Source organism: Calypte anna, chromosome 2 (assembly GCF_003957555.1).
Source record: "Calypte anna isolate BGI_N300 chromosome 2, bCalAnn1_v1.p, whole genome shotgun sequence".
In the NCBI taxonomy this organism is placed as follows: domain Eukaryota; kingdom Metazoa; phylum Chordata; class Aves; order Apodiformes; family Trochilidae; genus Calypte; species Calypte anna.
Window position 1 is genome coordinate 74,947,821 of NC_044245.1, and position 15,614 is coordinate 74,963,434.

Here is a 15,614-nt window from a genome sequence, read left to right on the forward strand (position 1 = left end):
CTGAGAATGAGCTAATGGGAAAGAGATAATTTAATTGGCAACAGAAGAGGAAAATAATTATGTGAGAAGAATCTTTCCATGAGAATGGTATGTGTAATTGGAATACAAAGCCACCTGCATGATAAGATGGTGTAAACAAGACTTCTCTATTTAAGTCAGTGCAAGTTGTTAATAAACGATTTCATACAATCATATTGATGTGCACATGGAATCCTTAAGCCTCCGCAGACTGTTTTCCCACAAATGGGGGTGCGTTATTCTCCTTGTCTCTCAGCGCCAGGTTATTCATAGGTGACAGGCCCACGTGCACCTGGTTCTTTGCAGGTGACAGGCGGGGCTGGTTGTGGTGAAGCAAGGCGAGGCAGTATGGCGAGGATGAGGTGAGCCTTGTGGCCGTGTGAGAGCGCCACTGAGGCGGTGGCGGCTCCATCATAGCTGGTATGGGACTGTGTGGGGAGGGGGCCCTCCTCCCCTTGCCCGGCAGGGCTGGCGGTCATGGCAGGCGGTTTATTTTTCAAAAAGGGATTTAAACATACAGTATGTTCAATATATAAATATATATTAAAAATAAAATCTAATTTATATAATTTGTAACTTATATAGATAATAAATTAAATAAATTATATTTATATTAATTATTATATATAATTTATATAATTATATTATTTATAAAATTTATTTTAATACCATCATTTCTAATTCTGCTGGATGTAATCTGACATGCTTTATAACCTTACTCACTTTTAAGTAAAGCTGTGTTTTGTACAAACTTTGGTAATAATCTTCCTCTTAGAGTACTACACAGAGAATTCCTGAACTTAATGTAACTGAATGGGTTGTTAAAAGAGATTAATTAATAGGGGAGGATTGGGCCCAGCCACACGTAGGCTTCTCTCTGAAGGGAGCTGACTGATGTCTCTGGGGAGCTGTGCTCACTGTTTAAGATGTGACGGTGGCACACCCACCTTTGAGGTCCTGGCACATACAAAGCAACAAAACTACAGCTATCTCAAAACAAGTGAAGATGCTCAGTGAGGCTCTGTACTAAATATACAGTGTCCATATCTTCCTATATTTCTGAGGGATATTAATAGATCTAGAGAACTTGTGTGGAGCACTACAGTGCTCCAAGCTTAACATGCATTTTAAACATTAACTTCAAGGCCTTAGCACTTTTGAAAATAGATACTGCTAAATAATTATCAATAGAACCGAATATTGCCAAGAATCCTCAGAATGAAATAAATCTCTGTGTCCTAACAGAACATGGCATATCATATGCTACGTCATCTGGGAAAAAACCCCAAAACCCAAACAAAAAGCAACAAAACCAACAAATCCAGGGAAACACTCCTTCTTCTTTGCCCTTTTCTCTTTAGTCTTGTCCTAAAGCAATGGTTGAATTTTATTCATGAATACACTGAATAATCCTGCTACCACTTTCCAAGAACACTCCAAGTAAAGCTTTAAAATGTTAAGATGCATCAGACGAAACCTCTACATGGTGTTGTCAATATGGCAACCACAAGCACCTGAAACACAAATCTTGACCAAAAGGAGCCTTTTTTCAAAGAGCTTCTGTGGATGAAGACCGGCAAAGAGCAAAGGATCAATGTTATAATTCTCCACTTGTTCAGGAACATGACTATGAAGGTCCCCTTGAAGTTCTTTAATATTTCCTGTTCTCTATCAGTAATTTCCTCTTCTCTTTCCTGAAGAGTGATGTGAAGAAGCTACCTTTTCTGTTATCTTTTCTTTCTAGGGCTTTGTCTTAGTTCCCATATTAAATGATAGACTAGATGTTGTGAAATTTTACATAAAATGGTATTACATCTATTAAAAAAAAATTCTTTCTTTTTTTTTTTTTTTTTTTTTTTTCAAGAAATTATGTCACTCAAGGGGTCATTTCTTTTCCCCCTAACCTGTCCCTTCTATCCATAACAAAGAAAGTCAGACAAGTTATCTGACTCACCTTTCAGAAAGGACTTGTTGATCTTTAAGGTCCCTTCCAACCCTAGGCATTCTATGATATGATGGTATGATTTTCTTTCTCCTTATAGATTAAATTAGGTTTTTTTTTTTTCCTTCCCAGGCTGAGTCTGTCTTGTTTTTACATGTTTCTGTAAATGGGGAATGAAATCTTCCCTGTCCTTGTCTGAATTAATGAGCTTTTGGGTAGATTTTCTCCTTTCTGTCCCACAGGTAAGCGAGCAAAGGCAAGCAAAGGCCTGATTGATACCAGCGCTCTCTCCCATGACAGTCCTTCACTAACTTCTTCAATGTGGGTCCTTCCCACAGGCTGTAGTTTTTCACAATCTGTTCCAGTGGGTCTGGTTGGTTTTCGTTCTTCAGTTTTTGATATAAATTAATTTGCTTAAGTTTAGTACCTGTGTGAAGTTATTTTCATGTACTTCCATCAAAGGAAGGCAACTTGCTTCACCATGGCCTTCACCATCAGCTGCAAGGGAATCTCTGCTCTGGCACCTGGAACACCTTTTGTTCCTCCCTCTTCACTGAGTTTGGTGTCTGCAGTGTTATTTCGCTCATATTCTCATTCCTCTTTTCTGGCGCTTGTTGTGCTGCAGTTTTTTGCTAACACCATTGCTGACTGGCTCAGACTTGGACAGTAGCAGGTCTATCTTGAAGGCACCTGTAACAGGCTCTATAGGACATGGGGGAAGCTTCTGGCATCTTCTTGCAGAAGCCACACCTGCAAAGCCCTGCTCTCAAACCCTTGCCAACTAAGCTGGATACCACAGGAATGACTACTTGGAAAAATTTTGATCCTGAATGTCTTATTTTACACCTGAAATACGTACTTACAAGATATCAGCTATTATTTTATGATTGTACGAGCTCTACTAACTTAGCATATACTTGAATCCTCTATGATGGAACACTTTAATTTGCATTTGGACATTTATCCTTGTTTTCCAGACAAGAAAACAATATAAATGTTGAGAGGATATCTCCACTCCTGCTTCAAATAATTTATGTATATGTATATATGTATATAATAATTTATATATAACAAATATCTGGAGAAATAATATTAATTTTTAAAGCGATAGCTTGAGAAAGTATAGAAATCTTAGTTCTTTGCCACTGAAGATAAAAACCTGAAATGTCTTTCCTTTTATCCCTTCAAATTTGGTTTGAAGAACTTCTATTTAACTATCTTGGCTTAAGGGAAAATTGTAGCAAACTATGCTGTGGTAACATATGTTGTCCAAAATCTATTGCTGCTAGCTTATGCATACTATAGAATCAACTTTGTTTAATTCTAGTGCAATATTAATGACAAGGGCTAAGCTGAGGAAATACTGAAGTTTGAATGGCCTCTGGCAGGATTCAGATCCTCTACAGCATTCAATTGCAAGTATTCCTTCCTTTAGAAAGCTGACATGTTAAAGAGGCCTGGGTAAAATATTATTTTTATTGATCTGTATATTAAAAGCATGCTTCTTCTGCTGACCATTTCTTTCTGTAGACAAGACAGGTATAAACTCTTCAATAAACTCTAATTTATTAAGGTATTATCCCTTATGCCAGCATTATGTTGATATTTCCTATGATGGTCAGTCTTGTGAAGTCTGAAGAATTTTTTTTTTTTCTTTTAGTTTTTGTTACACTGAAATTTTTCTTTAAAATGCATTTAGCTAAATCATCACACAGAACTCTTACAGCATTCTACTGGAAAAAAACCTAGTTGCTAATTCCTTAAACAAGTATATTCTTCTCTGGGTAAAAAAACTAGATGGATAGCTAGGCCCAAAGAGTAGTTGTCAACAGAATTAAATCCAGTTTATGGCTGGTCACAAGAGGTGTTCCCCAGGGCTTAGTATTGAGCTCAGTTCTCTTTAATATCCTTATCAATGATCTGGATGAGAGCAACAAGTACAGCCTCATCAGGAAGTTTGCAGAAGACACCAAGATGGGCAAAAGTTGATCTACCTGAGGGTGAAAAGGCTCTACAGAGGGATCTAGACAGGCTGGATTGATGACCCAAGACCAATTGTATGAGGTTCAGCAAGGCCAGGTGTCAGGTCCCGCATCTGTGTCACTGCAACCCCATGTAATGCTACTGATTTGGTGATAAGTGACTGGAAATTTGTCCGGAGGAATAGGAGCTGGGGATGTTGGCAAACACCAGTTGAATATGAGCCACCAGTGCACCCAAGTGGCCAAGAAGGACAACAGCATCCTGGCTCATACAAAAAATCATGTGGCCAAGAGAACTATGGAAGGGATTGTACCCCTATAATCAGTACTGGTGAGGTATTTAAAAGAGATTTAGAAATGGCATGTAGGGGCATAGTTTAGCGGTAGACTTGGCAGTGTCAGGTTTTTGGTTGCAGTTGATAATCTTCAAGGTTTTTTCCAGCCTCAGTGATTCTATGATTACAAAAGCTCAACAAACTCTTCTTACTAATTAAGATGAGTTTGTTTTGATGTACCTTAAATCAATCAGAAGTATGTTTCAGCTGAAGGAAGGATTAAGGATTTACAATGTTTAAACTCATTATATCCAAAATCAACTAATCATGGTCTAGGTTTAAAAATACTGGCAGGGTTTTAAACATAGTAAGCACTAACACCACATCTTATAGGGTTGTTATTTATTTTGCATAATGAATTCACAATATTAAAAAACTGAAAGGGAATTACAGAATATTTGCTTTATTATACTCCTAAAAACAGCTAAAGAGATACAACTCTTTATAGACACCCTCTTTCAAAGTTATCATGCTGATATCATCTTCTGAAATAGCTGAAAATAACCTGGAACTCTGAACACAACTGAAATAGGTAGACTATTGTTTGCTACATATTAAAAAAAAAAAAATAAGATTCAGCATTCCAATATACCTGGATACAGATAATTCAGAAACAGTGGTCAGATATCTTAAAATTGTACTCTTCCTACTTAAGCCATTGCTCAAGGGAGACATAATAAAATAAATTTCAAAGCTTATTAGACTTTGTTACCTTAAAGCTTATTAGTGAGTGTACTTTCAGAACCTTCTTCACCAGAAAATGCTCACGTCACCACCACTGAGGCTGCTGGGCAGGCCCTGGAAAAATCCCAGGAAGGTATCCTGGAGTCAGCGGCAGACAGGAGCTGGATGCAGAAACACATGGATTTCAGAGGGTGCAGGTAGGGATAAAAGGTAGACAGACAGATGGAATTCCCCCAGGATGCTGGCCATGGAGGAAGAAAGAAGTTGTCTTTTGAGCTCACTCAAATTTATAGCAAGTATAATGTGTATGTGATGGAATACTCCATTTAGTCAATTTTGGTTACCTGTGTGCTCTAGTCTTCCCTAATAAAGGGCTGCAAGTATGACTCCTTTACTCCCTTTCTCTTTCTGGATCATAAGATGTTTTTCAGAGCCAAGGCCTTGTTTCTACAAACCATTCTGTAGGTATAACTATAAACATTGAGGGTTATCAGTCTTAGAAGTAGACACTGACTGAGAAACTCGCTGTAAATTTCAGGAAGTGCAGCTACTTACAAGAGACTTAACTAGAAGTAAAAATTATAATAAGAAAATCAGTTTTACCCTGGCCCAAACTAGTACATAGAGGATTCATAAGTATGTATCATAGTGAGAGATCAAGAAAGGGAATCATTGTCTTACTGTAAAGTAATAGTAAAAACTATTAACATCTCTTTCTTCTGAATTCAATTACTCTGAGAAGAAAAATACTGCAATTTGTACCTGCCTAAATTCTGTAATTACCTCTCAGTTATAATTCTAAGGACAGTGGCTTTGTTTACATTTTCATAATATAGCTATTATTAGTTCATGGCATCAATTTAAATAAAATACTTACAATGAAAATGCTGTGGTAAGGGAATTAAAAACAGTTGAGAAAACTCACATTTTTTCCTGGAAAGTATGTGCATCTTCTTTAATTTGTGACACTCTTAAGAGAAAACACAATGTTTCTCAAGGGTTTTCTATATAGATTTCAATTATACAGTACTCAAATTTTAAATTACAATTAAAATTTGACAGAAGACTTTTCTGTGGCTGCCATTTTGATCCATCTGTCAGAAGGCGCAAAACCCCATGAGCCTTCTTAAAGAAACATTTTCTTGAGTTGCGAAGAAATGTTTGAACATCAATAAAAGAAAGACAAGTCTGTCACTCCAGCTGAGAACAAAGCTCTTCAAGTTTCATAACTGCCACAGGGGCACACTTATTTTGAGGAGAAAATCCGAAGTGGCACTCAGGATTTTAAGGCTCCTGCAGAACAGTGGCAATTGCTGGGCTTTCTGTTTTGATCCTTCCAGCAGGGATCCTGCACTAACAAAGTTTATTTTTTTTTGTTTATTTCCATGTCTCACTGGAAATAGGAAATCATAGGCATTCTTCGCTTCCCTCTTCCTCCCCCCAGATTCTAGATAAACCCCATAGGTTTCTTTGCCTTTTAAGAGATTTTTATTTTAATTCAAAAAACATAACTGAGTATGGCTGATGCCCTTGTGGGGAATGAAAGTTCTTTCATAAGTTAAGGCAACAAGTTTTTTTTTTTTGTCTATTTTAAGGAACACAGTAGTGTACAGATTGAGTAGCAAAGCTATAAGAATAAATATGAAGCTGCACTTCCTCAGAAAGAGTGTATAAGAATATCCAAACACTGAAATTAAAAGATATATAATCTCTAGTGGCATGGCAAAAAATTGCATGCAATAGAAAAATGTAGCATCATTTGGGGTAAATTAATACCTTACATTATCCCCCCACAGCATTCTTCTTCTCCATGGCATCTTTCTGTATAAGTAGGAGAGATACAGATTTGATGGGTGAACAGTTAGGTGAATAAGGAATTGCCTGCATAGTTGCATCCAGAAGGTAGTGGTCAATGGCTCAATGTTCAGATGGAGCAGTGACAAGTGGTGTCCCTCAGGGGTCTGTACTGGGACTTGTGTTGTTTAATGTCTTCATCAATTATGTAGAGAGTGTACTCTCAGCAAATGTGCTGATGACAGTGAACTAACTGGTGCTGACATACTAGGGCAATAGAATGTCATCCAGATGGACCTGGACAAGATGGAGAACTGGGCCCATGTGATATTCATGAGGTTTAAAAAGGCCAGGTGCAAGATCCTGCACCTGGGTAAAGGCAATCTTCATTATCAATACAGGCTAGGTGATGATATGATAGCAGGCCTGCGGAAAGGGACTTGGGGGTACTGGTGGATGAAAAGCTGGACATGAGCCAACGATGTTGCAATGATCTTGCAGCCCAGAGGGCAAATTCCATCCTAGGCTGCACCAAAAGAAGCATGGCCAGCAGATTCAGAGGTTATTCTGCCAGTCTACTCTGCTCACTTAGAATATTGTGTCCACTTGCAGATGGTCCAGGGGAAGGTCACAAAAATGATCAGAGGGTTGGAGCACTTCTGTAAGGAGGCTGAAGGAGCTGGGATTGTTCAACCTGGAGAGGAGAAGATTGGCTGCCTTATAGCAGCCTTCCAGTATCTGGAGGGGGCCTACAGGAAAGTTGGGGAGGAACTGTTTAGAAGACCATATAGCAATAGGATTAGGGGCAATGATTTTAAAATAGAGCTAGGTAGATATATATTAGTTATTAGGAAGAAGTTCTTTACTAAGAGGGTGTTGCAACACTGGAACATGTTGTCGAAAGAGGTGGTGGAAACCTCATCTCTGGAGACATTTAAGGTTAGGCTTGACAGGGCTCTGAGAAATCTGATCTAGTAAAAGGTCTCCCTGCTCACTGCAGGAGGGGTTGGACTAGATGACCTTTAAAGGTCCCTTTCAACCCAATGAATTCTATCATTTTATGACTCTGTTGGCTTCAGTAATTTTACAGAAGGATAAATTAATCTGTCCATTTGACAATTGCTAATGTCAATTAACTTTGACTTCTCTTCAAGGAAATCAAGTCAGGGTTGGGATTTTTTTGCATAAAAGATGTAAAATAAGTTAATTAATCTGTCTGAAAAGCATCACTGCAAATATTTTTTTTTTCTTTTAATAAAAAATACTGAATGTGAAATAGAATGTAATAGCGATACTTCACAGGCTGCTTGCTTAGACATAGCAGAATCCTAACTACATTCATTCATACATACATATCATTCTTACATGTTCCAGCTCCAAGCCTTAGTAACTATTCCATCAAATCCAGAACTTTCATGTTTAACATTAGTCAGACACTTAATCTCACTCTTCACTTGTTTCTCCTCTTACTTTTTAAAATGAGATATTTTCTGCTACCTTCAAGTGAAAAATGAATCCTTAAATATAACAATAGTTGTGAACACCCATAATCAAAACCATAAAACCCAATCCAGAGCCTTCTAATGAGGCTTGAAGCTTACTAAAAAGTGTAAAAGAAATACTTTTGCCAGTTCCTTCCACGCACATTCTTCCATTAATGTAACTTGAACGTATCACCTCTTCATTTGTAGACAAGCTAAATTATAGAATCCTAGAAAATGAAAGAAATAAATCAAATGCAGATAAATGCAGCTGTATTATTCACTGTCCATGCCCTTTTCTAGCTGAATGGATGGGCTAGACATAAATTTTACATAACTGGAGCCTTAGACCTGCACAGTTTGTCTAGAGATCTTCTGTGTCAGAAGGAGATCACAACACTTTCCAGCATTTTTTGTTTGGTTTGGTTAGGGTTTTTTTGTTTGTTTTGCATATTGCAGAGCTTGTGGCTACAACTGACTCTGTAGTTTGACTGTACTTGGCAAGCTGGAATACCATTACTTTTGATTATTTTTTTAATGAAATAAATGATCCCTAATCAAGCTCTCTTTACACTATGCAGTCACACATTCCATTTGTAATCTGCTTAATTTGTCTGTCTGGTCAGCTAGTCTATGTCCTCACACTTTATTTTCTGTAGATTCTGTTGACAGTCACTCTAATATGCTGACTAGGTTCATGAGCCTTCTTAATATGCACATATATTTTTTAGGAACTGTGAGACTTTCTGTATCTTTGAGTTTCTTCATTTTTGAAACATAGAATCGAGTAGACCTTCTCCACCATGGGTGATAAGAGGAATTACAATTGCAAAAAAACCCTGTAGAGTTTGTGATTATAATTCTGTTCTTTACTCATCCTAGAGATTCCAAAGAATGTCCTTTATTATGCTTGTTTTCTGACATTGTTTCTGCATTTCCAAAATCATGACTAATTCACTTCATTTTATATAAATTCTTGCATTTTACAGAAAATCTTACCTTCTGTACAGTGACATTTTCCTCTGTTGTGAATATACTCAGAAGCACCCATCTTAAACCACTAACATCAATTTGCAAATGAATGTAATCTGTAAAACAGTATTCTATGATGCAATTGTGTGGATTTTAGTAGCTCTCCCTCTCTTCTTTAACCCAGATGACTTGGAAAGGAACACATGTTCTGTAAAAGAAATTTCTTTTTTAGAATTCATTTTTAAACATATACTTTTTTGTACTTTTTACTTTCCTAAAGAGTTATTTCTTCCATGGTAAAGCTTGCATCTGGAAGCAATTAAACACTACAGAGCTTCTTTACACCATGCAATGCTACAGTCTTGGAAAAAGTGTCTGGAAATCAGCCTGGTGGAAGATGCTGGTGGACATCCATCTGAATATCAGCCAGCAGTGTGCCCAGGTGGCCAAGAAAGCCAACAGCATCCTGGCTTATATCAGAACTGTGTGGCCAGCAGGAAAAAGGAAGTGATCTTGCCCCTGTTTACAGCACAAGTGAAGATGCACCTCAAGAACTGTGTCCAGTTCTGGGGCCCTTATTACAAGGACATTGATTTACTAGAGCAGAGAAAAATAACCAGCCTAGTAAACTGTTTAGAGAACAGTCCTATGAGGAGCATCTGAGGGAAGAGGGATTGTTTAGTTTGGTGAAGAGAAGGCTGAGAGGAGACATTATTGCTCTCCACAACTACGTGAAATGAGATTGTAGTGAGGTGGGTGTTGGACTCTTCTCCCAAGTAGATCATGACTACAGAAAATGGCTTCAAGTTCTGTCAGGGAAGGTTTAGACTAGACAGTAAGAGTAATTTCTTTATTTAAAGGAAAGGAAGTGGTAGAGTCACCATCCCTGGAGGTATTAAAAAAATACCTGATGTGGCACTTCAGGAAATGCTCTTGTGGGCATGGTATTTTGTTCTGGGTTGACAGCTGGACTTGGTGATCTTAGAGATCTTTTCCAACCAGGACAATTTTGTGATTCTGTGTACTTCCTATCAGAAACTGGAGGTCATAAGGTACCAAAACAGAAAAGTGTGATATTAAAAATGAAATAGTAACATAATACATGAAGACTCCTTTTATATTTGAAATAAATTTATCCTTCCTTTCAGTTAACTGCTTCTCCTGAATCAGGATACAAGCATTGAAGATATTACGCCTTTGGCCAAAAGAGATTTTGGTTACACTTACATAGATAAGTGTAAGTGTATTCTCTTGTGTATTCTCTGAAGTTCTTGTGTATTCTCTTAAGTTCTGCTGAATTCCAAAAATTTATTGCTCAAAATAAAAATATTGACAAGTGACTGTCAAGACTGTTTGCAAGCAAAACATGAAATACACAAGTCAGATATCAAAAATATCAGCTGCCCTGTTTATTTTTAAATGTTTCAAGCAACAAGAATTCTTCGTTACTCCCTAGGAGATGAGCCCATTGTCACTCAAACTTTACCTTATTAAGTGTAACCTTCTTTTGTAATCCTTTACTTGTGAAACTTAAAGCCAACAAGGCAATGCCATGCATGTATAACAGCCTTCTAAGATGGACATTAGGGATCAAAATTCCTTAATCCACTGCCTCCCCATAGTGATTAATTATAATTATGTATGTGTTCTGTCAAAAGTTAGTGGTAGGCACACATATTTATGCCATTTATAAACTAACTAAACTTAACAGGTTGATAGAGAGTGAAAAGCCTCATCCAAGTTTAAGATATATTTCTCACTGAGGGATAACATCCCAAAGGGAAAGAACAAAGGCTTTTCAGAACAGAAGCTCACTGTTAGCCAAGTAAATTGAGCAGCTGGCTGCTTCTTTAATAAAGATGCATCTGCATATTTAAGAGAAACAATTGAATAACTGGGCTATCTCTTACAACAGGACAGAAAAAATAAGCTTCAGAAGGAAATGTCGTCTTGAACTATAGAAAGACTTCACAAGGAGACTGGTGCCATGAATGAAGAGGTTTCATTAAAAAGAAATAATCTGAGCCATTCCCAGACTAAGGGCAAATTGCAAAGGTTGTTAATAAGAATATCTGGTAGAAACAGTCTTCTGGGTAAACCCCCTGACTGAGGCTTTCAAATAGACTGTCTGCAACAAACGTGGACTAGAGCTGAGGTTACGCACACAGACTGATTTGATTCTTTTAAGGATATGGTTCAGTAAAAGCAGTGGCATATTTCAAATTTTCATGGTATCATAGCCAACACAAGACTACATTTCAAAAAGAATTTAATATAAGTGTTCTGCTACAGTTAGCTAGACATATGAATTTTGTCAAAATGCAGTTGGTCAGAAGTACAATACATAACAGATGTGAAAGGGGAGCAGCAATCCCAGGCTGATTTATCAGTCCACTTAAGTCATAGAAACAATGGAGCACAGAAGTGTTCATATTAAAATTCTGCTATATTCAGGCTTTCCTTAAGTCTTACCAGGGCAAGTGGAGCGACAGTGAAACAAACTTTTCTGTCTGCTGTAATTAACTCAGTAGTTTCAGGAAACTTTTTAAGAAGTCATTTCACAATTACTTTTGTCAAAAATAAAAGTCAAAATCTGTAGACTTGGTTAATAAAATAGTGGTCCATGTCTTACAATTTTTTTTTCCTTCAGACATAAATTAGCCAATCCACATGACAAGTGTAAGAGCCACCTGATGGCTGAGATGCTGGCATGCTTTACATCATATTATTTCTAGAATTTCAAGCTTCATAGTACACATACTCTATGATGTAATTTTAACATCAGTTCATATCAATTTAGATAGAACAGAAAATATTTAAGCAGTAGGAACTATCTTTGCTAATATCACAGAGTAGTGCAAACAGATTCCCAGTTGTTTCCTTTATGCACAAATGCAAAACAAGTTATAACATCAAGCCTTTACACACTATTATTTTCTAATTCACTAATATTTGTGCAAGAAATTCCCACCTGAAAGAAAACCAATCATTTAAAATAAAATAAAAAATCATGAAAATAGTAAAACTATATTTGAAAGCTTAAGGATTTTCAGAGCAACTCAACATTTTAATTTCCTAATTCAGATTTTTGACAACTTTCAAAATCTCACTTTCAGTAGGTAAATGAAAATTTTAAAGAATTTTCCCTTTAGCCTCTTCTCCCTGAGTGATAACCCAAAGTATTACTGTTTTCACAATCGTAAAAGTTACAATGCTCTTGCAAGGCCTGATCCAAGAGAAGCTGAGAATTACTGCTCTACCCTTTTCTGCTTCTCTTGGCAACTGCTCAAGGCCACAGTTACAAAGATACTACACTACATAAGGATATGGCTTGACACCATATGGCCATTTGAAGATTCTTGTTAGATCATTTATTTATCTAATTCAGGTATTGGGATGAATTATTTAAATTGGTAACTAATAAAACCAGTTCATTTTTTAAAAATTCATCCTTGACTCTTGACTTGTTAGGGTAATGTAGCTAAAATATTGAGTTTTGACTACCGAATGTATATGCAATTAGTCTATAGAGAGCTCAATTTCTTCTCTAATCAGGACAGAAATTTAAATCATAAATCTTACTAGCTTCATCTAGCTTTGAGACTATCTGTTTAAATTGTACCTTCGATTGTCTTACAAATGTCTAAATAAATATGCAAAAGACAGAATCTGTTATGATGCATTGAACTGTTGAATTAAAGAGGATACACCAGCCTTTATCAGCTTAATGTGCCATTTTTAGAGATATATTTTGCAGGTGCACCACAAAAGTTGCAGCTGATCAGATGGGAGCTTCAGCACTTCAGGAAGTGAGTTTGATGTCTCATTGTTAAAAGAGATGGTGGCAACAACAAGAAATATTAGCAATATGGATAGACAGTAAGTTGTATTTGAAACCAGTATTGTTAGTAGTTTTTATTACTGGGAAAGAGAATAATTAGAATGCGTCTTATGAACAACACATACATAAGGACAACCTGGATGACAATGGGTGTTAGATTATGAGTGATTTTGGTGGCATAAAATATAATCTAAACATTATAGTGATCCACTGGGCAAGGATACTGGGACTAGATTCCTTTTTTGTGTCCATGTGGTCATGGTTTTAACAAGTCTCCTAGTCTCTTAATGATTCAGGATATGCTGTGAAATAAGGTTCATTATACTGACTGTCTGCATAAAGAACTTTGAAATGTCTGATGTGGAAAACACCTGTTACGGTTTGAAGTAACATAATTTTGGATCCGTGAAGGTATGACAATATATTATGAAGGCAAAAGAGAGAGAGAGGAAGGCATGAGGGGAGGAGAAGCGGAAGAGATAAGAAAGAATGAGGAACAGAGAGAGAGAAAGAATGAGAGAGAGAAAGAGAGGGATGTCACCATCCAGCAGTGTCTGGCAATCTTTTTTCTTCAGGATGGTGATCCAATTCCAGATGGGGCAAAAGTGTAGGGTACAGGTGGCAGGTCAGTTGTAGCCAATCAAGAATAAAAATTTCAGTGTTCCTTACATACATCAGGTTTTCCACTGCTCTTGAGGTTGATTCAAGCCCCTAGAATCTCTCCTTTGAGGAAGGCCCCCTTGCCCCACTGAAAAGGATATTTTTGATAGGCCCTCGGTTGTTAGTGGTCACTAGCCAGTTAGCCAGCTCCATGTTCACAAGAACCTCAACCCAAATTTTTTAGTCAGTGTGAGTCTATGTCCTAATATTCCATTTGCCACATTGTCATTTGAGGCAAAGAAGATTCAAGATCCCACTGAATCGAACATACCGACCTCTACATTCAATAGCTTTATATAGTTTTTTCCTACATGATTTTGTCTAGTCGTCTGTCCTAACTTTTGTCATATCATAATATTCTGCAGCAATAAGCTGCGTAGTTTCATTAAGCATATTGTACAGAAACACTTTGTTTCATTTCGTATACTTGTTTCTCCTTATTTTACTCATGTTCCCTAACACGTAATTATAGACAAGGGGTTGATTTGGTTTTTAACAGGATGTACGTATTGGCTTCAAATGTGGAACAGATGTTTAGTGAGAAAACCTACTCTTCTGATTCAGAATGTAATCAGATTATTTCAGCAAATGTATAAGAAATTTGCTGCCACTGATGCTTGTCTCATGTGGCTCAGCTGGATTCTGTTGAGCGTGAGGGAAGAGTACTCCTGCTGTAATAATAATAACAACACTAGAAAAGAACATCACTAAAGATTATATTAGACTCCACAGCAAGTTCTATATTTTAGAAAGAGTAAGATTTAGGCAAGAGAGGTGTGAATCTCTAAGAAGACTAAAATTCTATCTTGGAGATCAGATATCACACTGGAAAAACACTATGGTATTTTCACCAAAACATGTCACACACTGACAGAATGGATTTAGACCCATGTGTACCATGATACCTACTCTGACAGTCCTTCTATTCTGAGTTTTCTCTAAATTTTCTGGTTATCCCAAACCCAGAAACAATGATGCATTCATTCTTCTGCCAGAAACTTTACACAGGTAACCTTGCAGAAGCTGCTAAATACAAAAAACACAATCCCTAAAATGATGAAATGAGCTTCTGCCCTCAAAAAGTGCTCTTGCCAGAAGTGAGATCTCCTAATGAGAAATGAAAAATTCATGAGAAAATAAAGGCAACTCCATGAAAGGTGAGATATTAAACAAGTGCAAAAAATCCAAACACAGTTTTTAAGAGTGATATTCAGGACTTCAACTAGAAATAGCTGTTTGTAAGACATTTGATTGAGTTGCCCATATCTTGCCATGAATTTTGTGTTTCTTTTGATTGAGTTGCCCTTATCTAACCAAAACCTGCTGCAGAGCAATGTGGACACCTCTCATGGTTGAGCACAATGAAGGTGTGAGATTAACTGACTAGTACATTACAAATTGTGTGACTCACATAGTTTAACTCCCTTTCATATCTATATTTTCCTTACAAAAGTCAGAGCACATTGAGCAGAGCAAGCTGCTCCCTGAGGCTTCGCTCATGTTGCTAAATGATCACCATCTGCTGATCTGCTGCAGTTGTCCCCATAGAGAGTTGGTGGTGTGGAAGTATCCTGTGGAGAGCTGGCTATCAGAGAGCTGGAAGCAGGCACTTCTCCCTTTGCAGCTTTCACAACAGCCAACCTTGAAAGACTGTATGTTCCAAAACCCCAAAGTTTACAATGAAGATGGAGAAGACTTTCAAAATAGAGGCAGATGTTCAGGTCATTGCTGCTAGCTGTATTTTGTAGGAGGAACGCCAACTCAACAATAGCTTCAAGAGATGCATAGCCAAATGTAGATTTAGCATCTGGAATTGCATCTTAGCCAGCATGCCCAGTTCCAGATACTTTGGGTTATACAAGCCTAGAAAACAAACATGTCCTACATAAACAAAAATCAATAATG